Consider the following 26,081-nt stretch of genomic DNA (forward strand, 5'->3'; position numbering starts at 1 on the left):
CTCTTTCTGCTACGCGCAAAAGCTTCAGCCGAAGCACAGCACAGCACACCCGAGCCGAGGACCGAAGATGGGCACCACCAGAAAGGTCCTTGCCGACCGCTGTCGTCGTTAGAACGCGTTCGGCATCGTAACTGTGCGGACATTCCTCTCTGCTCGCTGGTAGCAGGTTGTGCGGTCTAAATCCTGCCCACCCTCCGCCACCTTTCAGTGAGTGTGTTTTGAATACGCCAGAGTGTGTGAAAGTTCAACTGCTCGTGTCCTTTTTTTCTTCTTTCCTTTTATCGATGCGCCAAGATTAAGAAGCAAAAGAGGTGGCAGTGTTCGTGGTGGAAACTGTTGGAAAGGTGAAACGCAGTGCAACATTGTGTGACTCTATTCCCAGCATAGCGTTTACCGTAAATTGTATCATTTACCCACAAAGGGAGGGAAGCGGGGATGAAGAAACGAGTGGCCCGTAACAGCTACCCGAAAGAAGCAAACCCCCAGCCAGGCGAGGTGTGTGTGTTTGTGTGCGTGTGTATGTGTGCGACAGTCGTCTCTCGCAATGTGCGCGCCATTTTCCCGTGCTCCGGTGGAAGTGGCAGCCAGGCCTGCTACGTGGCTGTCAAAAAAGCGTGGAACAATAATATGCGCTACACACACAGCTGTTTGTGTGTGTGAGTGTGTCTGTATACCCACACACACACACACACACACAGACGGTGGTGGATATCAAGTCAAGATTGTGGTGTGTGCGCACCCCAAGGATTCATAAGTTGGCGTTGAAATCGTGTACGCCATCGCGTAGTACAATCGTGTATTGGTCTTCCTTACGAAAAAGTGGACAAAACGTAGAGGAGAACTAAAAAAGAAAAAAGAAAAATTCGTCCCATGTGAGCGTTGTTTTTTTCTGTGAGTGTGTATTTGTGCACGTGTCTGTGTGTTCGATTTCGTCAGTTTTGCAGTCATTTTTTCTGTACTATGGAGTTTTTTTTAGCTCAGAAACGACAAATAACCGACTTTGGTGGCTGATGGCGAGGTGGCAGTAAAAGTGTGTGACTTTCATCCAAAACGATTAACGTACAGTGCGAGTCTGTGTTTGTGTAGGAAAGGTTGCTTTATACATGTTCGAACCTCAAACCTTCGGTTGCTGCGTTTGTGGCAAACTCACGTGGCGCGTTGCTGAAAGGTCGTAAGCACACACACACATACTCACACACTTACGCTGTGCGCCTTCGAGCTGAAGGATCTCTGGTGATGAAGGCGTCCGGCTGTCGGTAGCAAGGATGCTGCCACTGACGGCTTATTGACAGGTCCCGCTCGTTTGGTGTTTTGGGGGGGGGGGGCGGGGGGCGGTGGAAGGTTGATTGTGACGCACTGTTTCGCAGTCCATACCTTGCCGTAGATTAAATTCCATCGTAGGGAAACGGGGAAAAGGAAGCCCCCCCTCCTGCATTGAGCCAGTCGAGACACATTCCATTGTGCCGACGAGCACCCGCACGGAGTTAATTAAAGTTAAACCTTTATTTTTGCGTCGCCAAACAAAAGCGCACGGATCAAAAAGGGATTGAAGGCTTCTTTCGAGGTTTTGCTATCTCTTGATCCGGGCAGCTGCAGCTGATGCTGCCAATTACCTTTGTAGTGCGCTCTTTGCGGGTGTCTGCTGGTTGGTTGAAGTTCCCATCCGGGGGAGATTGAATTAAAACAAGGGATGCACTAATAATGACTTCATTTGCCGTAGGTGGTGACCTTTTCTTTTGATGCATTATTGCCCTCTACTGAATTCCATGGGATGCTTTCACGTAACAGAGCGAAAGCTTTTCAAACGAACTCAACTCGCTTAGTAGCTCTTAATGCTTTCTATACCAGTTTTTTAGAGGTTAAAAACGACTTAATTATGTTAAACCTCCGTTTTGGAGAGGGTTTTTTTTGTGCTTCTCAGTTCTAGCGGAACATAATTGAGTTTTGGGCGTATTATCGCACACATTATAAAAAGAAGCCCCGCCACAATCTCGTTAACAGCGTGGCTGCTGCTCTTTTTGTGTTTTGTTGTCCTCTTTGCATGTTTTGCAGATTAAAAAAATAAAACATGAGCCAACGACAATAGAGCAGGCAATTTTGTCGCATTTCGTATGCAGTCACTGTGCGTCGGATAGAAATGGCGTGGTTCACATGCACAACCCCCCGGAAGCGTGTATAAGATATATATGTGCGACGTCACGAATGAGTAGCCCGCCACCGTAGCGCAATCGGCTGCAGCTGCAGGGCCGTTTGCTTGCTTTTGTGCCTTCCACCACATCAAACTACGTTTTTCCGCTCTGCGTGAGATCGGTTCCAGTTGCAGAAGCGAGGCCCGTGTGCCTAAAAGTGCGCCTAAAACTGTGAGCTCAAGCAAGAATACGTCACACACACACACACACGCATGGTGGATATCAAAACAATGTACTCTGGTGGCTCGCACCAACGTCATGACACAATCTCGGCTAAATCGAGGCTCTCCATGCCCTTTTGTGCCTTTTTGTGGGTTGGTTTTTGTTGCTTTCCTCAAGTGTGGTTTTTCTCCATTTCTCCGTTGTCCGCGGCTGCTTGCCGAGAGGTTCATTCTTCACCCAGCCGCACCAAACGGCTGGGGACGGGCGATAACGAAAGCTGATGGCAATCGTTGTCAACACTACGTAAGGCACACACTTTCTCATCTCATCGCATGCTTTGTTTTGCTGCTCCAGTCGGCAAGACGCGCCACGCCAAGGTCGAAACGTGCTGGCAAGCTTTTGCTAAATTGGGAGGATGATTTCATTTCGTTTTTTTTGTGCTTTTTGGTTGGATCGTCACTACCGACGTTCAGTTTTTTTTTCTTTTTGGGAAGGGGTTCAAGGCACGTTTGCACGGTGGGTAGAGGAAAGTTTGGCGCGAATGTTTTAAAAACAATGATACTTTGCATAGCTTTTTGTTTAACCACAACATGGTACTCATGTGTCGTTAAATTAACTGTATATTGTTGAGAATATAAAGTTAAAAATTTTATACCAAATTAGTTTTGATAAAACAATACAATAAAGTGTATTCTTTATGCTAAATAAATACAGTGGGACCCTTCATAATGAGTTTAATCTGATACAAACACTCACTTGTTATACGGGAGGCTCTTTTTCATACATTTTCGATTATTAATTAATTAATTAATTAATTAATTTATTTATTTACTTATGTATTTAGATATTTATTTATTTATTTATTTATTTATTTATTTATTTATTTATTTATTTATTTATTTATTTATTTATTTATTTATTTATTTATTTATTTATTTATTTATTTATTTATTTATTTATTTATTTATTTATTTATTTATTTATTTATTTATTTATTTATTTATTTATTTATTTATTTATTTATTTATTTATTTATTTATTTATTTATTTATTTATTTATTTATTTATTTATTTATTTATTTATTTATTTATTTATTTATTTATTTATTTATTTATTTATTTATTTATTTATTTATTTATTTATTTATTTATTTATTTATTTATTTGTGAGTTTGGACTGGCAGTGGGTGTTAATATGTCTTCTCCCTTACACTTTTCAACACTTATACACTGCCCGTTTTGGAAATATAGGGTTTCTCACGATTTATTCCAGTTCCCATAATTGTATGTTTGCTTCCCATAATTTCTTAGTTGTTTTTTGTTTTTTTGTTACATGTTTTTTGGCTATTTCCCAGAATTTTTGGGTTCAATTGTATTGATTTCCAATCGGAAGACACCAATAAATTATGGAAAAAGAACCAAAAATCTATTATGGAATTTGATGAATAAATCGTAAGACGGGATAAAAAAAATCATAGGAACTGACCAATATATCGTGGAAAACCCTGCTACTTGATATTTAACGATTCTTAGTATTGAAAGTCTCGAAATGATCATAATTTCTTATCGGGAATAAAAATAAAATTGCTCGATATGCGAGATTTTACTCGTTAAGAGGGGTATTCGTGTAGCATTAAGATTTGCTCGTTATGCGAAAAACTCTTTACAAGGGAAACTCGTTGTAAACAGTCTACTGTACATTGTTGAGAATACATTAAAAAAGCATTAAATAAAATAGAATTTACTATCGTTTAAAACTAGATACGTAAAGAAAAAAAAATGCTTCAAAGTCAATTATGCTTTGTAGACAACTGGTTTTTTTAAATGTATTTTTTATGATTTCAATAGGAAGTCTATATCTACGTGAACCATCGGGTACTTCCATTGATTCATTTGATTATTTCATACATTTGTTTGAAATGTATTTAACACTTTCGCTTGAATTATTTCACATGCTGATTTATATTAAATCAGCAATATTAACAATGCCACGAGATTTTTGTATTTGTTCTTTTGATCGGATCTTTGTGTTGCTTTTGATGCTTTACCTGTGTTTGATGTCAAACATTTTAGTGTCTATTCCAGTAAAATCAACTTGTCCTTCGATGCTAAATGTTTGCGATGTTCAAAAGAATATATTGCTTTGGATCAGACATGTCAATGGCCCAGAAATAGACTGTATATAAGATAATAAAAACGAGTGTATTAATGTTTATGCACTGAGGAAGAAGGTTTCAACATCCAGCCTTTATAGTTAGATTAACGAAGTGTGATGTAAGTTACACATTTGTTTGGTAAGGTTGCTAGTTTGGGAAGGTATCCGCGAAGATGACATGTAGCATTTGTTTTAGTACTTGTTTCCTGACGGCACCCTAAAGTCGGACACTCCATATTGTCACCCATTTTCTAACTTTCAGGCTTTCTGGGAAGTTCGGAAACCATGTGTTGGAATACCTTTTTCTCCATTTCATTGATGAGGGTACTCTGTAGCAATGGTTTTGCAAAAATTAAGTCGATATCTTTAAAAATCTTTAAAAACCAAGCAGTTTAAAATGGTTTGAATTGTATCAGATTGATTAATGTAGTCTCCTTTCCTTAAACAAAAGGCCACATAGTTAGCCAATATTTGGCATTGTTGTGCTAAAATGTTGAGTAATCGTTATTAGTTATTAGTGTGTCGTTGTGTAAAGTCGATGTATGAGGTTTAAAGAATATGAGAAATGAGAAAGAGAATATGAATTATTAAATTTCTGAGTAAGATCGTCTGGCCACTGAGGTAAAGTATGAGTGAATTTCATCAACTACTTTGGTTATTATAATGTTATTTCCATGTTCCCTAATTTTCACACCATGAAAAATGCATGGTAGACAATTTGTCGTGAATTATTTGTTGGAGGTTACTAAAAAATGTCGATACGATTCTAGGTCCAGGAATAAGTCCATAATAAGGCTCAACTGCGACCTGAGAAAATATTTTCAACCGTAGTTCGGCCCGCGACCCAAAACGATTTTGTCATCACTGCTTTAGATGATAGCAACGCTTATTTATATGTCCTTTATTTTTTTATGTATGTAGGCTACGAAGGACCGTTACTAATCATAAATAAATACTGAAGTACTGAAATTTTAAGAAGTAAAAAACAAAAGGTTGTTTGAAGCAATACTAGGTTAGTTTAAACATTAGCTTTTAATGTATAAACATGTAAGGTAATTCTAGTGTATTTTTGTGCTTTGAGTTGTTAGGTTTGGATGTTATTTCATAAACATAATTATTAATATGCAAAGTAACTTATTGTGCTTTGTTGGAATCTTATTTTGTTTCTTTTTATTTATGGTATTTTGAATGGCGCTTAAAGAAATATTTTGTGTTTTATTTTAGCTAAACTTTTGTATTATTTTTCATGATATTTCGATGTTTTATAACCATTCTGGAAAACAATGCGAACATTGTGCAATGTAATCAACAGCAAAAGTAAAATTAAAGAAAATAATTATATTTTTATTTCAAATGTAAGTAAAACTAATAATAATTTCAAAATATTTTAGCTTTTCATTTTGAAACTTTACAGCGATTTATGCTTATTTCCTTGGATATTTCCTTTGGACTTTTCATTGTGCTTAAGGGGTTGGAGCGGAAGGTGGACAAAACGCTTTATTTCCTCCCCTTTAACTTTAGGTGACGCTTGTGGCTTTATTTCGCTTAAATCTTTTTTCTACGTTAAGATTGCATCCTCCAACTCACGCACGCACACTGACACTGCTCATGGAATGGATGATCACAACAACAACAATCCCTGTGGAAAAGCCAAGACAAAAAGCCCAGCTTGGTTGGTTTTCGCTCGGAGCAGCAGCGCCGACGACCGATAGCGTCAAATCACCGTCGGAGTGAATTTTTCACAGTTCTCGCGTTTTTGTTGTTGTTGTTGTGTGCTGCTCTTTGCTTGTCTTGGTTCACAATCCGCCCCGGGGGGTCCCGGTAACCGGAAGCTTAAAAGCCAATGAAGAATAAATTACGACAAGGCTGTGCTTTTTCACTCCGTTCAGCCTTTTCGGATGCCACTTGTCTGTGTCGTTTCGTTTTGCTTGTGCAAGAAAAAGGAAAACAATTCTTACTGGCCGCCGGAAAATGGGTTGAGAAAATTGAAAATTTATAACCTAATCCGCTGTGATTTTAAAACAAAGGATACAAAAGGATAAGATTAGCATGAAACAGTGTAGAGCCGGTTCCGTGGGAAAAGGTGAAATGAGTGTAACGTTTTGACACATGTCACAAGAAATAATGTAACTGCCACTCTGCTTGAACTTCTGATGTGGAGCTCAGTGTGTGTGTGTGTGTGTGTCACACAAACTTGCCCGAACCAGCATACAATTACACTACTCCCAGGGTTGCAAAATAACCATTAGCAAACACAACGACGTAGCGCTGCGGCACCGCTTCCTGCCACCTTCCATCCTTGACATTCCATCCCCAAGTGCACATTAACATCAATTTTCTTACGAAACAGTGATTGTGTAAAACTGTCAGCAGGTGTGTGTGTGTGTGTGTGTGTGAGTGCTCGTTGATTGGAAATTTTTGCACCACGTGCAAAAGCAGTGTGAACCGTCCCTTCCGGCAGCGGTGTGAAACGTGGACGTACTGTGGACGACAGCGAACAGCGGCGAGCTAATAGCGACGCCGTGCCCAGGACAACCTGCATCGAAAGGTAAGCCAAGACAGGCAGCAGATGGAAAAAGTTTTCCCAAATAACTACCTCAAAACCATCCCTTCCCTTTGCCCCTTAAACACACACATACACAGGTGATATAATAAGATCTGGTGGGAGGAAACCTCCGGTGGCATTAGATTGTTACTCACTTCCTGTCACTGCAGGCTTTGCTTCTTGCCAGTCTCTTGCCAAGGAAAACACGCCCACCAACAGTAACCTGGGCCGGGTGGCTCGTTACTGCCTTGCCGAGGCTGACATTATGCACAAGATTTTATGATGCGGGCGACCTGTCCTGCGACCCCGTCCCGAAACTCGTCGCTAAATGCTGCCTGTGCCCCTTCTGGTGCAGTAAGTAACGTTGATTGCAGATTGCAACTGCACTGCCGGGGCAAATTATACGCTCCTCCTGGGGGTTTAGTCCGAGCTTTGTCGAGCTGTTTTTCTTCTCCTTTCTTCTTTTCAAACCACCTTTGTTACTGCTCTACGTATCTGTGTAGGTTTTTTTTCGGTTTCGTTATCCCTTTCCTGCTTCATTATTTTACCATCTGCTACACTGAAGCGGGTGTATATTTTAGAGCCAGTGCACGAGCAATGAACTACCGGATGAGCTTTCCTCCCTTTTTTGCTCCCCCCCCTTTTCCCACCATGGTTTGGGGTTTGGGGACAAACGATACGACCTTCCGAAAATCGCAATCGCATCCTCTGCACCGTCGTGAAAAACAAACGAAACGCAGTCCTCACTGGTTGATAAGTTTTTGTGAGCCTGGCTGGCTTGTGCTTGAGCGACACAAAATTCCACCGCTCTCAGCCCGGGGTCCCGCTGCTCGGGTATTAGTTTTTGTTAATTTTAAGTCACTTTAATTGTGTGTACCGAAACGATTTCCATTAAAACAACTTTCGTGTCTCGGTCGTGTTAGTTGAGCGAGGCGACCGAACGAACGAACGAACGATCCGACGGAGTGGATAGTGTGAGATGATCAAAGTTTTAAATGAATAATTTACGAGGTTTAGCGGGTGATGTGGTCTTGTTTTTTTTTTTGGTTGGTTGAGAGACAATCGTAAATGATGATGATTGTGCAGGTTGTGGTACTTTATTATCGTGAGCGTTTATTGCCCGACGGTATAGAACTGGAATTGTTGGTAGAGTGCAATTGATGGTAAAAAGCTGCACCTTGACATTGTTATCACACGTTTTATAAAAGTAGCATTGTAGAAGCAATTATCAAATTTTTTTATTTCACTGGTATTAAAAGTGCAGGAAGTAAAAATATTAAAAAGTTTAATATTGATATAAAATGCTAAACTTAAGAGATAGTTTTTAAAATATAACCGTAGTCGATGTAGTCCGGCTTAAGCCTCTTATTGGCTTAACTTACGATTCTCTATGACTCATTACTTCATTCATCCATTCATGCATTTTATCCGAACTTTTAACGATATAAGACCAAAACAAGCACCACTTCTCCTATTATGAGGATTAGGATTATGCAATAATTCAGTGAGGTATGGGGACCGGATTGTAACAATATTAATAAATACCTTTATATTGTTTCACGTTAAAAAATAAAAATATAAATAAACTTGCATTCAAACTCTGAATAGCCTATTTGAATAGCGTTCCCATTTTTTTACCGTTAAAGTTGTTAAGGTCGGGGGACACTGTCCGTACTCGCTAGTGTAATTTAGATTTTCACTAGCGCATCTTGCGGCGGCTGACTGAAGCATTTTGCTAAACAATTTGGAGTCGCTTCAGAAAATATGTTATTTTTCCATGTTTTGTATTTAATTCGGACGAGAAAAGTTTCGTAAAAGGTATGTCCTGCACGCATTGTATCCATATTCATGACAAAAAACGATGGAAAAACTATTTAATTTCAAGATTCGGCGTGACCATTCCCTCGATGACCAAAAAAATCTTCCAACAGCCGCCGCCAGATGCGCTAGTGAAAATCGAAATTACACTTGCGAGTACGGACAATGTCTTCCGGCCTTTATGTTTTGTTCGGTAGATAATCGGATACTTAAAACATCTACATGAATACTTACACATGAATACTTTAGCACTACTGTATGCTTAACTAATGTATGCGATTGACCTTTGTTCGAGACAAGTGTAATTTTCATAGATTGCATACTTGCATAGTTGGTCATAGCTTAAAGGTATTAAGGCCGGGCTACATTGATCGTACTCCCAAGTGTAATTTCGATTTTCACTAGCGCATCTGGCGGCGGCTGGTGGAAGCTTTTTTTGGTCGTCCGGGGAATGGTCGTGTTGGATCTCAAAGATAATTAGTTTTTTCACCGTTTTTTGATGCGAAAACTGCTGTAATACTTGCACAACATATTTATCTATCAATTACAAAGCTTTTCCAGTCCAGTTAAAGTAAAAAACATGGGAAAATAACGTATTTTCGGAAGCGGCTCCAAATTGTTTGGCAAAATGCTTCGGTCAGCCGCCGCCAAGAGCGCTAGTGAAAATCAAAATTACACCAGAGAGTACGATCAATGTAGCCCGGCCTTTACGTCCGTACTCGCTAGTGTAATTTTGATTTACACTAGCGCATCTGGCGGCGGCTTGTGGAAGCTTTTTTTGATCATCGAGCGAATGGTCGTGCTGGATCTCAAAATAAAGTATTATTTTCATCGTTTTCCATTGTGAAAATGGATGCAATGCGTGCAAACATGTGTATTTACCATTTACAAAGCTTTTCTCATCCGATTTAAGTAAAAAACATGGCAAAATAACATATATGTTCTGAAGCGGCTCCAAATTGTTTGGCAAAATGCTTCGGTCAGCCGCCACCAGATGCGCTAGTGAAAATCGAAATTACACCACCGAGTACGATCAATGTAGCTCAGCCTTTAACTTTAATAGGCCGTCGAGAATTAATGCCTAAAGGCCGGGGGACACTGTCCGTACTCGCTAGTGTAACTTCAGTTTTCACTAGCGCATCTGGCGGCGCCTGACCGAAGCATTTTTCCGAACAATTTGAAGCCGCTTCAGAACATATGTTATTTTTCCATATTTTTTTTATTGAAATCGGACAAGAAAAGGTTTGTTCAAGGTAGATACGCATGTTTTCTACGCATTGCATCTATGTTCGGAATGGAAAACGTTGAAAGTAATACTTTATTTTGAGATTTAGCATGACCATTCCCTCGATGACCAAAAAAGCTTCCATCCGCCGCCGCCAGATGCGCTAGTGAAAATAGAAATTACACTAGCGAGTACGGACAATGTCCCTCGTCCTTAATATACTGATGATAATTGAACACTTTAAGCGCCATACCCGGTGCAGTTTATTCGATAGATAGGTCAGTTCCTAAAAGTCCGGACTTAATCGATTCCCATCCGGAAGGTGCTTCCGTAGCAAGGTCTTGACTACCTTATTGCGTGATATTAGTAAGTCTTGCAAACCTTTATAAGCTGGCATGATACTGCATAGGTCTTTACACCTAAAAGAAGAAGAAAAAGTATGTTTCCGATTGAAATTACTCCTCAATAGCTTCTTCTGATTCTCGGTGACGATGCCGTATCTGCAGTAGGTTTTGTTTCTTACCTCTCGGTACTATTTCGTTTGTTGGGAGTTGCTGAGATGAAGTATAGAGATTAAGAGAGAAGCAAACCGAACGATACTGTACTAATGTTGTGATTAATGCGTCTAATGACCTACGTATTCGCTGTGGCTGATTGTCGAATTTAAGTAGAGCTGTAGTGATCATAGGAAGATTTAGCAAATTCGCTCGATTGCAGTCGATGCATGGGGCTAAATTAGTTTTTTTTTAAGTTTTAAGGTGATGACAGGACATTTTCTGTAAAAAGTGAAAAAAATCTATAGCAATAGTATTTTTGTGAAAAAACAAAAGGTTAATTCGTCTAGACCAGCGGTCGGCAAACTTTGCTACTGGAAGAACCAAATTGTACAAACTTTTCGTAGAGTTTCATAGGAAGAGCCTAAATGTTAAACAAAGATCAGCAATGTGTGAAAGTTCTATGAAATATATGAACTGTTATATACTGTTATTAATATATGAAGAGCCACCATCTCGATATCAAAAAGCTGCATGCGGCTCGCGAGCTGCACTTTGAGATCGCTGGTCTAGACAAAGACTGACTAGACGAGTAAATAGAGAGCTCCAGAGAAAGAATAGTAATCAAGTCAATTCACGAACTTTTAGGATAATATTTAGATATATTCTCTTGAATGAGTTCTCTTTCATTTAGCTTTTTGATTACATTCGGTAGTCCTGTTGACTTAGTACCTATTGACCGTGCCGCTCTTAAAGGAAACTATTTGAAAACAAATATACTTTACTGCAGTATACAAAAAGGTTCAAAAATAACTGCCAGTCAGTGTTAGCGAGCTTACCATATGCGCCGAATCATCTTCCGTCATTGCATCATAGATGCTGCCGCTAAAAAAAACATGACTATGCACTCAGCTTTTCCGGTGCTACGTCAGCACTCGCGCCACCCATTGCCGGGTTCGGTACTAATTTATTGACTTACGATCGAGTCCCGGAGTTGCTTCGAGCGCTTGCGAGAAAATTCGAGAGGAATGCGAGGAAATTCGACAAACATCGCCAACCATGCTGACGACAGCTGCCTGTTCACACTCGCGTAAATGTCCCGAGCGAACGTCGACAGTTGCGTAAGTTGTGATCGGAACCGGCTCATTCTCGGTGCGTTCGGTGCACGAGCGTAGCGTAGGTGGCGTAGGGGGAGTGGTTGTGTTAAATGACATTGATTAAATTTTCAGTATGCACAAAACATGCAAGCCCGAGAATGCACCGAGATGCATCATCACCCGTGTCAACAGTTTGTGCAAGTGTACGTGTGTATGCTTGTGAGTATTCACGCGATGGTTTTGTTGATGCTGATGACACGTTGATATCATCAGCACATTTTATCGTTTTCAAGGATCTTCCGTGTACTTTTTTGTATCGACACAGACATGTCGTTGTTTATTGAGCGCTGTTTTATTGGTTGTATGCGTTTTCTTGTACATTCTTACAGTTCATAAATTTAATGCTTTCAAAAAGCAGCTAAATATATTGAAAAGGAAGTATTCAATGTTGGTTAGAATGATGTAAATACATTTAAAACATAATTAGATATTTTCAATTTTAATTTCAAAACTTAAAAAAAAGTTAATAATAATAATTGTAAAATAATTCAATGTGATCATTATGAGTTTTGAATGTGTAAACTTTTCCATTGATAGTTTCAATAATTTGCAAGCATTTTCTGATCAACCAGCACACACCGCGTACACTTTGCGGCCCAGCACGTTGCAACGATGCAGTGGTTGCCGGCGCAACGGGAATAGCTAACCTCGTTCCCTCATCATCTCGCATAAGCGCATAAACGTGACATCATCAACGCTCGCGCCAGCACGCACGCGGTCGATGGTCGTTCCGGGCGCGCGTGCTTTATGGTCGATAATTTATTGCCTTCGGTTTTCGCTCTGCCCGCTTCGGAATCAACCCACAAGCGTCAACGTTCGATACAATAAGGGACGCACCGGACGCCCGGTGGCATTGGGCGGCTGATAGCAACACTGTATCATACACTGTTCCCCTTCGCACAGCATCCATCGCACGCATAAGTGTGATAAATGTCCCGTTCACGATGCGTTCCATCGAGAGCTTGGCATGCTGCGAGATATTATCGGAACGGAAACGGGGGTTAAAAAAATACCATCCGGGCGAATCAGCCTTTAAACAACCAACTCGATAACAGATTAAAATTTATGTCCGCAAATAACTCCGCATTCAATAACATCCACGCAATGAAAATGGTCAATCGAGTTGGTTGATGAAGCTTCAAAGCTACCTTTCAAAGCCACGCGAATGCCAATTGCAGCGCCAAATGCTCCGAAAAGCTCCCACACACACACACACACACACACGCAGACACGAACTGTGAAATTGGCACACTTCACTGTGAAGTGGAAAATTGCCCTGAAAAAACTTTTCCACTTTTCGGGCGGAAAACAAGCCAAACCAAATCCTGCTTCTCGCAGAGCGAAAAACTGCGTCGGCACTTGAAACCGCGCTAATAGCTATCGTTAGATTTAATTATGATTTGGTACCGGCGATGGAGCTGCGCTGGATAAGGCAGCGAGGGAAGAGAGCGTAACTGCACTTGTGCATTTTATTGAATTATATTCCATCGTGTTGGGAGCGCGGGTGGGGGTGAGTTCCGTTGCATTGCAGCCGCGGGCAAGCACTGTCCCGTGTCAACTAACAGCTAGCAGCGCTGGGACGCTGTGCGGGTGAGGGCGAACATTTAACGTGATTTAAAGCAGCAAATGCACTTTGCAACGACGTTAGAGAACGGTTCGGGAAACACGCGAAATTGTGTCGTTGTGGTACGATGCTTTGGGTGGAGCGGTGTAGTGAGAAGATTGGTTTTAATTGAAACTGTCCCCTGACACGCTTCGTTGGATTAGCAAAATTTGAACAATATAGATTTAGGGAGTTTAGGGGACACATGTTACACACAGCCACACAGTCACACAAGACACATTAAAAAATGATAGCTTTTAAAGGTATCAAACACAATACACGGATACAGTATTAAAGTGACTCCTGTTTTATCTAATTGAAAATTCTAAAAGGCTTATTAGCGGTGGAAAACAGCCATCTCCTTCGTTTACCATTTCCCCGAGGCAAACGTTTTACGAGCAGCCGGGCAACAAACCGGAATCTTTCCTCGGGGAGCGTTCGCGCTGCTCTATAATGCATACAGCTGGGAGGTCGCGGGCCAGTTCTTATCGTTTCAATCATTTTAAGTGACACATCAAAGAGGAATTGTCGGCAGGGGTTGGTGGTGGTGGTGGTGGTAGATGTGGGTGGGAACTGTTTACATACCAACCTTGAAAATGTGTCTGAAGTCTGTAGTCTTAGTGTTGTCAGTTGAAAAGTCAAAATATTTAATGATGCGAGTGCGATTGTTGTGATTGTTAGTCAACGTAATTGTGAGTGGTGTACACAATCCTTTTATTTATTCTATATTACATATTGGGACTCATTTCTAATTATATTTGTAAATTGAGTAAAAGCTAAGCTTGTGTTTTCGATGCAAACTAAGAAAATGTATGTTTTTTTGTACAATAATACATCGAATGTCAAAATGTTATTTACTTGTTTATGAACTTTCGACCAAAGCTTTTAAATTTACTTATTCATTCCAACTCTAATCAGTATTTCCTTTCCTTATTTGAAAAGCCTTAAAATCTTCTAATGGCAATTGTTATTATTATTATTACACGTTTTTTTTATTGAAGTCGCTAACTTTTGGCTATGAAATTTAAAGTTCGTCATATCGCCGCGTTTTGATAGCATTATTTTCGCCTACTATCTCAAATGTACCTTACGCTTTAGATTGCTAAGATTTAGATTCGTTGCTAAGATGAATGCATCTTCCTTCTCTAGTGCTGTTGATGTTTCTCTCACCATGTTGGATTTGACGCAATGTACAATATTCGCTCGGTAATCCGCACTTGATCGAGTGCGGATTATCGAATGACGTTTTGATGTGTTTCTTTAACTCCTTATTTTTGTCTCGTTTCATGAGATAATTATAACATTACATACATTCATGTTGTTAAAAAAGCTTGAAATTCTAAAACTAAAAACATATTTATCATTTTAATCATATTTCACTACTTTTGATCGAATACTCATGAATTTGACTGTCAAAAGTGTGGATTATCGAGCGTGCGAACGTATATTGTAGTTGAAATGTTCCATGTAACCATGTTCAGAAAACCATAAATGTTATGACATGGTACAATGCCTGGTGATATGTGTAGTAGGATGAATCTAATTAACGAAATTTCAAACAAAATTAGATAAAATGTACAAAAATAAAATAAAATCGGTGGTTTCTTGGAAACTTAATAGCAACAACTTCATTAGTTTTCCTCAACATGAATATCTCTCTAAGTTGACGGTCCCTTGAAGATTCAACTTAGGGAGATTTCACTGTAAACACATTTCAAAACTCGTTTTTGATGTACTAAAATAAAAAAAATCTTTAAAAACGTGTTCTCAAATATTATTTTTTAAATATATTTTATTCAATATACTATGCTATGTCATCATTGTTCAAATTGTTTTGAATCGTCCTTTTTCTTGTTCAAAATAACTACAGGATAATTAGGTTTTATTTTCTCCTCCTATTTTACCTTTGTTCTGAATATATTCTTTTCTCTATCTAGTTTGTATCTGTTGTTTAGTTAAAATATATTGTTTAATTCATTAGCACTCTTTTTTGGCAAAACAACCATTGTGTGAATTATTTCCTACTTAACTAATTTCCTACTAAAGAACGAATAATTATTTTCAATTTCATAAACTGGCCATTGAGGCCGTTATACATTATTTCGAATAATACTAAACGAAATTACTTTCATTCCGACTTAATCGAATGATCAGTAAATATATTTCATTTATCTTTCAATAATAATTCGGCCGAGGCCAGGCACACTGAAAAACCACCGTAAGGAAAACGAAATGGCAATCGAAAAAAAAACGCTTGTGAAAAACTGCGTATTGTGTACCAAAATCTGGATGAGAAAAATTGATAAAAAAAAACTGAAATTTAAGATAAATTGTTGATGTGCACTGTAGAACAAAACAAACAGCAATTTCGGTTGAATTTCGCTTGGCAAATGGGTTGAACGAAATTCTACTTCTTCTACTTCTATTTGGCATAACGTTCTACGCGGACATGCTAGCCTATACAGGCTTATTATGTACCGTCAGTACCAGAACGTCAATTATAGCCTTGAATCCATGTCGAGCCCATAATTAAGCCGTACGAGTTGACGACATTACCACAGGATCTCCGTTGAACGAAATTGGTCGATCGAAAAAAGAAGCGTTACGAAGTGTTACATTTTATTTGTCAAAATTTTCATTACGGTCTGGTCTGGGCGTTAGTATAGATGAAAATACTTAATACTTACTTAAATAGAAAACCAGTTATTAAAGTTCAGCGAAATAACATGTGCAACATAGATGCTTATTCATCTAAACACAACGGAAAATAGCGAGCTTACTTAACGTGGAATCAGATTCATACATTTAATCATGCTAACCGGTGACCAATATTTATGTTCGATTTCCAACTCCAGCATAATTAATCCTTCTGCAAATCGATTCGACCAGCATGTGACTTAATACGATTAGATGCTGCAATAACAAGCACAAGCACACGGGAAGCAACGTGTCATTAAATCAGACTGTTAGAGTCACTCGCCTGCCCTCCTCCACTCGTACAAACTCGTTTATGGTATCGTTTCCAGCCGGTTGCCAGTTTCTGCACTATACCTCGAGGCAGTGAGAAAATAATAGAATTTGATCTTTGCCCAGCCGAAGAGACGATAATGAAACATAAACATTCCCTGTCTATGTGTGCGTGTGTGTGTGTAGCTCACTCACCTCGATGTCACTGGATGTTTCGATTTCACTCTGTGTCTGCCTTACCGGGAAACGTGTTTTATGTTATTTTTCCTCCGCACTACCCAGTGAGCAGTTGTGTGTAGCAGCAATCGTTTAAAATTCATTTTCACACCGCGATGAGCTTTATGGAGGAGGGCTACGCAACCGAGTGTATTGAATTTCGATTTTACATTATTAACAGCTCATTACACCTTCGCTTTAATCGCATCACTTGTAACACTTGCTTCTCGTTAACGATGGTGCAGGCCAGTAGTGTGTCTGTGTATTGGTTTTCACCGACCTTTTCAATTCCGCTAAATGGTACTGCGTGGATTTTGAGGAATAGGAGTAGGGCAAATGCAAAGTGTGCAAATTGTAAAAGCTTTCTTCGGGGGAACAAAAGCAAAAGAATAAGAAAGAAAAACAGGCAATTGATCCTTCCCGTGAATTTTGCGTGGCGAGAGTTTCGATTCCATCGGATGTGGTACAGCGACGCAAGCAAAACAAGTTCGTGTATCTTTCGACACAATCAAATGGATCGTTTTAATAGCATCTCTTAGCCTTTCAGACGGACATTAGCACTTATTGTTAGCGATTAGGAACCGTTTGATAACAGGAACCGGGTGCTTGTATGTGTTTACTTTTCGCCCACCATCCTCCATTCCGTATAACTGGATGGATTATTTCGTGCATTTTTTACGTGGCATGTGAACGTGCAATTGAGTTGCCCGAACGCCCGAGCGCCCGGTCGCACTGATTCTGATGGCGTGCCTCACGCCACACGGGCGCGGAAAGAGTTGTTCCGCTGGCTCGAACCGGTCGGCTTCCTACCTTGCGGAAGATTGCACAGCCAAAGTGCTGGCAGAAGCATTAGCACTTCATCGTAAGCTTCGGAATCTCGGCTACATCAAAGCGTGTGCGTTTTGCGCCCGGCTCGATGGAGGCGCCTGGTCGCGCTCAACAAGTTTCCGTGCTGGGACGTTTGGGATTTAGGTTCCCTGCCAACCCCCTTTCCCGCCTTCTGCGGATTACAGGATAGGTGCACACTGGGCACGAAGCAGGCATGGTATGTACGGTACGGCATCATTATTTGCTATGATGGTGTAAGTATGGAATTACAGTGGGAAGGGTTTTATGAAATTGGCTAATATTGACTGGACCTAACGATGACATCAAAATGTAAATGGGTGTCGACTGTAGCGGCACGTTTCGAAAAGCACCTAATCATCATTATGGGCTGAAGTTGAAGTGGATTAAAATTATAGGGTAAGCGTATTTTTCGTTTAGCATATCTCGTCCCATACAGTGAGTCATTTTGTTGGGTGATTAGTTTGACTTGCAGCTTAAATTAGGTTGATAGGAGGGAGAGCTTTAATTTGAGTACAGGGACACATTTTAAGACAAGTTTAAACTACAAGTTTTCAGAGAAAATCTTACCTTCTAAACTGTCCTACAGAACGTTTTCGCCTGTTTGTTTCAATTACGCTTAAAATATGCAAAAGGTTAAGTTTATTTCTAATACCTTAAATGTTTGCCAAGCATTTCTTATGCGAAAGCTGTTTACGGTTTGCTTGGGATAAATCGATTGTCGCTTTTTTTGGTCTCCATTTTTACACTGTAAGGCCCTCACTACATTGCCGCCCGCTGGATGTTGTGTATGTAAATAATTTTGCTTATTAGCCATGCAAATCAAGAACACCTTCTTGATGCGCTAGTAGCATGCTGAGAAGGAAAAGCACACTTCAGACTGTGTACATTTATTTGTGTGCTTAGATGTGTAGGTATGTGTGTGTTTTTGTGTGTATTAGTATGAGAGAGAAAAAAAATGAGAGGGAATTTGCTTGCTCAGCTCGCGGGGGTAAGTAAACCGCGAGCAGCGGCAAACGTTCATCCGCTGGTTCTTGGAAACTCTTTCATTTATTTCGTGTGCGTGTGTATGTATGTGTGTGTGTGTGTGTGTGTGTGCGGTGTGTATGAGTGAAGGTTCTGGAACCGGTGTAGCGTTATTGATTCGTGCTGTCAGATACGCTACACCAGCAGGCACATCGCATCGTTTGTGCTCGGCTTATCGTTTGCGAATAGAGTGTAAGAAAAACCGTGCGCCAGGAAAAGGACAAGGGCAAAATGAAAGCTTGCTGTCGATCGGGTCCAAAAAAATAGAGAGAATGAAAATAATGAACCGAAGTATAATGGACTCATTTGCCTAATGCGTACTTGGAATTGGATGGCCTCGGTGAGTGCAGGGACATGCCACAGCAATCGGTCATATTTAGTCTGAGACTGATTCGGAAACAATCATTCTTAGAGGAGCTTTAGGAATAGGAATAGTAGTGAGTTATAAGTGCCAAATGTAAAGAATCCTATAGAATTTATGCCATTCCTTTGATTTTATTACTCGCATTCATATTTTTGCATCCGAGAAAAAAAAAGACATTAAATCTGAAAAAATTAAAATTGATTTTAATACAGATATTTTACCTGTCAAATAGTTCATTTCATAGTATATTTCACCTCGACTGGCCGTACGGTTTTGTATAGATAGACTAGTTAATTTAGCCGGTTTTTTGTAGGGGGTTGTTAATGGATTCAAAACTTCAAAATAAGTTGAAAAAATGCATTTCCTCAATGGATATGGGCCGCGGCAAATGTATTTTCATAGCCAAGTGGTCCGCGATCCTAAAAAGATTGAAAAGCACTTTCATACTGGACCTGAAATTGATCTTGATCGTATACCGCTCTTGAAACTGCCCCCAAAAAAACATACACTGAATCCATACCGGTACCCGTTATTGAATATTTGCTTTTTAGTTGACACGTATTTCCATACAAAAAAAAGACATGTGTATCAACAGGCCATGTGATTTTGGTGATTTTTTCGGAAACCGTTTTTTTTGTACAAATGCACGCTTCTCAATTGAAGTGGCACCACACTATCGAGCGTAAACTATAAAGCAAGCCAGCTAAAAAGCATTCAACTATTGAATTTTGACTGTAACTAGTTAATTTGGCCCGGTTGCAGGTTTAAGCAACAGAACCTAAGACGTGTATACTAACTGCAGGGCACATTTAAATGTTTTCATTCAAACATGTAGGTAAGCAATCCTGCTCTCTTTTGATGTCTATTTACTGATACTTTTTATGATCGTGTTGCTATCTTGGTACAGGCTTCTATCCTATTGTGATCCCGGTTTATAGTCCTTCCATATTTTTGTCTTATTTACAAATGTTAGTTGTTCCATTACATTAGCAATCGTGGTCCACTTTCTTTTTCAGTATGTTTGACTATCGGTTGGACTCGTGGTACAGTCGTCAACTCGAACGACTTAACAACCTGTCAATCATGGGTTCAACTTCCAGTATGACTGATCATACTTATTTTTTTTATTTTCTTTTTTATCCTGCTATGGTTTATTCAAAAGTCACTAAAAACCAAGCCCCAGTGCGGCGCAGGCAGGCCTTGGCCGACTACGATTGTTGTGGCAAAGAAGAAGATGTTTGGCTATACCGCTATCATTGACCATTTTCACCACGAAAATTTAATTTAGTCATTCTGAACTTATGGAATAGCTACTATTAAATGTCATGACATGTTCATATGACATATGGGTCCGAGTCTTCCATCCACAGGGCTCACTGTCACGGCTTATTATTGACTCGTGCCTCATCTTCTGCAAGACTATTTGTGTACCAAGCAACCATGGATATTCAGGAGTGCTAAATGCTAATAAGACAATTAAACTAACTTCATTTAATTTTGTAGCTTCATCATGTGCTCATATAAAAAAAGAACCCCTGACCCAGGAATGTCGTTATTCCCTGTATATTATTATCCCATTACTTTTCCCAATAGGAGTTGCTGTTCATTTCAGTTTTACAGTGCAGTTCAGTTGTAATTTCACTGCTGAACCATACAATTGTTTTTCCCGCAAGATATACTTTCAATGGATGAATAAATTGTAGCAACCTTGATCCCATAATAATTGGGAATTATTATAGCTAGGTTAGGTTTATAGATAAGGATAGAGGATTAGGATAGTTTATAAGAATAGAAGGAAGTTAGAATAAAGCCCTTCTTTTGGTAACGACACAGCCGCGGGACTAAGCTCCGTGTACCCGCTACAAAATATTAAAATTCAATTATTCAATTTTTGTTTTTTTTTTCAAATGTTTAACACAACTCGTACTGAGCCTTATCTAACAATCTGCGTATGGAGACCCGATCCATAGGAAATATAAACCCGTTATATGTATGTTTTATAGTTGTTCACTTAGTCCTAGTTGGTTTCACTATTTTGCATGGTACCACGCATTTTTGGGTTAAAGTACAATGAAAAATTGTAATTGTTCAACGTTCATAGCGTACAATTTGGCAATCCTTTCAAGCAAGCATTTGACTGCATTTGGATGATGGTACAGGAAGCAAGTACATGATAGTTCGAAGCAAGTCTTTTTATTTAAACGTTTTGAACTACACTACTACGCATGATAAAACGGATGGAGCGAGGTAGAATATCCACCACAGAATTATTTAGAATCACTGGGAATAATTTGATAATTATTGATACACTTTCAACATGTGTGTAGAAGAAAACAATGACGTCTTTCAGTTTGAATACCTCAATGATTCAATCACTCTACCATTGCTTGTTGCCTCGGAGAATGGTAACACCGCAAAGAAATAATCATCCAAGCACCCATAGTTGGTTAACAAAACCGTTCTATAGTGAGTAACTTTTTCGTACAGGAAGATCCTATAGCGAGCAAACGTTTCACCTATGAGCGTAACGTGAGCGTGACGTGAGCGTCACCTCTTACTTCGTTTTGTATAGGGAGATTTGTATCATTCTTCTCCTTACCTTTCAAAACACGAAAAACTAAGTCGGCAGTGTGTTTTCCATTGCCAAACCGGTTGCCATTGTATGGATGTAAACTAAATAAAAAGCAATCAAGCAACCGCTGGAAAGTAACGCAGATCAGTCTTTACTAAAATTTTATTATAGAGACGAGAACGGGGTTGAGCAAGTAAAGCGAGGAAGCAAAGAAGAAGGGAGAAAAAGAGGGTGCACAGGAAACTGCTCGAATTCAGAATTTGGAACATGGAACTCGGAATTCGATTTCGGAACTAGGAACTCAGAATTCAGAACTAAGCAACTCGGAATTCGGAATCCAAAACAATGGAACTCGGTACTTGAAACTCAGAACTAGGAACCAGAAATTGGGAACTGAGAACTTGGAACTTGGAACTGGGAACTCGAAACTCGGACCTAGGAACTAGGAACTAAGAACTCGAAACTCGGAACTCGGAACTAGGAACTCGAAACTCGGAACTAGGAACTCGAAACTCGGAACTAGGAACAAGGAACTGGTAACTGGGAACTGGGAACTAGGAACTAGGAACTGGTAACTGGTAACTGGGAACTCGGAACTAGGAACTGAGATCTCGGAACTCTGAACTCGGAACTAGGAACTAGGAACTGAGAACTGGGAACTGGGAACTGAGAACTTGGAACTGAGAACTCGGAACTCGGAACTCGGAACTAGGAACTAGGAACTAGGAACTGAGAACTCGGAACTCGGAACTCGGAACTCGGAACTCGGAACTCGGAACTCGGAACTCGGAACTCGGAACTCGGAACTAGAAAATAGGAACTGAGAACTAGGAACTGGGAACTGGGAACTCGGAACTCGGAACTCGGAACTCGGAACTCGGAACTCGGAACTCGGAACTCGGAACTCGGAACTCGGAACTCGGAACTAAGAACTAGGAACTAGGAACTGAGAACTCGAAACTTGGACCTGAGTACTCGGAACTCGGAACATGGAACTCGGAACTCGGAACTTGGAACTCAGAACTTGGAACTCGGAACTTTGAACTCGGAACTAGGATCTCGGAACTCGGAACTAGGAACTCGGAACTCGGAACTAGGAACTAGGAACTAGGAACTGAGAACTCGGAACTCTGAACTTGGAACTAGGAACTAGGAACTGAGAACTCGGAATTTGGACCTGAGAACTCGGAACTCGGAACTGAGAACTTGGAACTAAGAATTAAGAACCAGGAACTAGGAACTAGGAAATAGGAACGAAGATCTCGGAACTAAGAACTCGGAACTGAGAACTCGGAAGTCGGAACTCAGAACTCGGAACTCGGAATTCGGAACGTGGAACTCAGAACTCAGAACTCGGAACTCGGAACTCGGAACTAGGAACTCGGAACTCGGAACTGAGAACTCGGAATTTGGAGCTGAGAACTCGGAACTCGGAACTCGGAACTCGGAACTCGGAACTCGGAACTCGGAACTGAGAACTCGGAACTAAGAACTCAGAACTAGGAACTAGGAACTGGTACTAGGAGCTGGTAACTGAGAACTGGGAACCGGGAACTGGGAACTGGGAAATGGGAACTAGGAACTGGGAACTGGGAACTGAGAACTCGGAACTGAGAACTGGGAACTCGGAACTCGGAACTAGGAACTAGGAACTAGGAACTGAGAACTCGGAACTCGGAACTAGGAACTAGGAAATAGGAACTGAGAACTGGGAACTGGGAACTCGGAATTTGGACCTGAGAACTTGGAACTGAGAACTCGGAACTCGGAACTGAGAACTCGGAATTTGGACCTGAGAACTCGGAATTTGGACCTGAGAACTCAGAACTAGGAACTCGGAACTCGGAACTCGGAACTCGGAACTCGGAACTCGGAACTCGGAACTCGGAACTCGGAACTCGGAACTCGGAACTCGGAACTCGGAACTCGGAACTCGGAACTAGGAACTCGGAACTCGGAACTCGGAACTCGGAACTCGAAACTTGGAACTCGGAACTCGGAACTCAGAACTCGGAACTAGGATCTCGGAACTCGGAACTCGGAACTAGGAACTCGGAACTCGGAACTAGGAACTAGGAACTAGGAACTCGGAACTCAGAACTCGGAACTTGAATCTCGGAACTAGGAAATCGGAACTCGGAACTCGGAACTCGGAACTAGGAATTGGGAACTTGGAACATGGAACTCGGAACTAGGAACTCGGAACTCGGAACTGAGAACTCGGAACTCGGAACTCGGAACTCGGAACTCGGAACTTGGAACTCGGAACTCGGAACTCGGAACTCGGAAATAGGAACTAGGAAATAGGAACTGAGAACTCGGAACTCGGAACTCGGAAATCGGAACTAGGAAATAGGAACTGAGAACTCGGAACTCGGAACTCGGAACTAGGAACTAGGAACTGAGAACTCGAAACTTGGACCTGAGTACTCGGAACTCGGAACATGGAACTCGGAACTCGGAACTTGGAACTCAGAACTCGGAACTCGGAACTCGGAACTAGGATCTCGGAACTCGGAACTAGGAACTCGGAACTCGGAACTAGGAACTAGGAACTAGGAACTGAGAACTCGGAACTCTGAACTCGGAACTAGGAACTAGGAACTGAGAACTTGGAATTTGGACCTGAGAATTCGGAACTCGGAACTCGGAACTCGGAACTGAGAACTTGGAACTAAGAATTAAGAACTAGGAACTAGGAAATAGGAACGAAGATCTCGGAACTTGGAACTCGGAACTGAGAACTCGGAAGTCGGAACTCAGAACTCGGAACTTGGAACTTGGAACAAGGAACTGGGAACTCGGAACTCGGAATTCGGAACGTGGAACTCAGAACTCAGAACTCGGAACTCGGAACTCGGAACTAGGAACTCGGAACTCGGAACTGAGAACTCGGAATTTGGAGCTGAGATCTCGGAACTAGGAACTGGGAACTGAGAACTGAGAACTTGGAACTGAGAACTCGGAACTCGGAACTCGGAACTAGGAACTAGGAACTAGGAACTGAGAACTCGGAACTCGGAACTCGGAACTCGGAACTCGGAACTCGGAACTCGGAACTCGGAACTCGGAACTCGGAACTCGGAACTCGGAACTAGAAAATAGGAACTGAGAACTAGGAACTGGGAACTGGGAACTCGGAACTCGGAACTCGGAACTCGGAACTCGGAACTCGGAACTCGGAACTCGGAACTCGGAACTCGGAACTCGGAACTCGGAACTCGGAACTAGGAACTGAGAACTCGAAACTTGGACCTGAGTACTCGGAACTCGGAACATGGAACTCGGAACTCGGAACTTGGAACTCAGAACTCGGAACTCGGAACTTTGAACTCGGAACTAGGATCTCGGAACTCGGAACTAGGAACTCGGAACTCGGAACTAGGAACTAGGAACTAGGAACTGAGAACTCGGAATTTGGAGCTGAGAACTCGGAACTCGGAACTCGGAACTCGGAACTCGGAACTGAGAACTCGGAACTAAGAACTCAGAACTAGGAACTAGGAACTGGTACTAGGAGCTGGTAACTGAGAACTGGGAACCGGGAACTGGGAACTGGGAAATGGGAACTAGGAACTGGGAACTGGGAACTGAGAACTCGGAACTGAGAACTCGGGACTCGGAACTCGGAACTAGGAACTAGGAACTAGGAACTGAGAACTCGGAACTCGGAACTAGGAACTAGGAAATAGGAACTGAGAACTGGGAACTGGGAACTCGGAATTTGGACCTGAGAACTTGGAACTGAGAACTCGGAACTCGGAACTGAGAACTCGGAATTTGGACCTGAGAACTCGGAATTTGGACCTGAGAACTCAGAACTAGGAACTCGGAACTCGGAACTCGGAACTCGGAACTCGGAACTCGGAACTCGGAACTCGGAACTCGGAACTCGGAACTCGGAACTCGGAACTAGGAACTCGGAACTCGGGACTCGGAACTCGGAACTCGAAACTTGGAACTCGGAACTAGGAACTCAGAACTCGGAACTAGGATCTCGGAACTCGGAACTAGGAACTCGGAACTCGGAACTCGGAACTAGGAACTAGGAACTAGGAACTCGGAACTCAGAACTCGGAACTTGAATCTCGGAACTAGGAAATCGGAACTCGGAACTCGGAACTCGGAACTAGGAATTGGGAACTTGGAACTTGGAACTCGGAACTAGGAACTCGGAACTCGGAACTGAGAACTCGGAACTCGGAACTCGGAACTCGGAACTCGGAACTTGGAACTCGGAACTCGGAACTCGGAACTCGGAACTAGGAACTAGGAAATAGGAACTGAGAACTCGGAACTCGGAACTCGGAAATCGGAACTAGGAAATAGGAAGTGAGAACTCGGAACTCGGAACTAGGAACTAGGAAATAGGAACTGAGAACTGGGAACTGGGAACTAGGAACTGGGAACTGGGAACTGAGAACTGGGAACTGAGAACTCGGAAATCGGAACTCAGAACTCGGAACTCGGAACTAGGAACTCGGAACTAGGAAATAGGAACTGAGAACTTGGAACTCGGAATTAGGAAATAGGAACTGAGAACTGGGAACTAGGAACTGGGAACTGGGAACTGAGAACTCGGAACTGAGAACTCGGAACTGAGAACTCGGAACTCGGAACTCGGAACTCGGAACTCGGAACTCGGAACTCGGAACTCGGAACTTGGAACTCGGAACTCGGAACTCGGAACTCGGAACTAGGAACTAGGAAATAGGAACTGAGAACTCGGAACTCGGAACTCG

General features: G+C 41.3%; 1 protein-coding gene across 3 annotated transcripts in view; it reads left to right on the top strand.

Moving 5' to 3' along the window:
* The first annotated feature begins 23 nt into the window (after positions 1-23).
* The window catches only part of LOC1279002 (Kv channel-interacting protein 4), a 95,856-nt gene continuing 69,798 nt past the window's right edge, over positions 24-26,081 (top strand). For 2 of the 3 annotated variants that reach the window (XM_061655823.1, XM_061655825.1), the window contains exons 1-2: positions 89-207; positions 6,857-7,054. The gene's annotated coding sequence lies outside the window, so the exon portion shown is untranslated. Of the gene's footprint in view, positions 208-294; positions 345-6,856; positions 7,055-26,081 lie in introns of all 3 variants that reach the window. The other variant, XM_061655824.1, reaches the window with a different exon arrangement.

Source organism: Anopheles gambiae, chromosome 3 (assembly GCF_943734735.2).
Source record: "Anopheles gambiae chromosome 3, idAnoGambNW_F1_1, whole genome shotgun sequence".
NCBI lineage: Eukaryota > Metazoa > Arthropoda > Insecta > Diptera > Culicidae > Anopheles > Anopheles gambiae.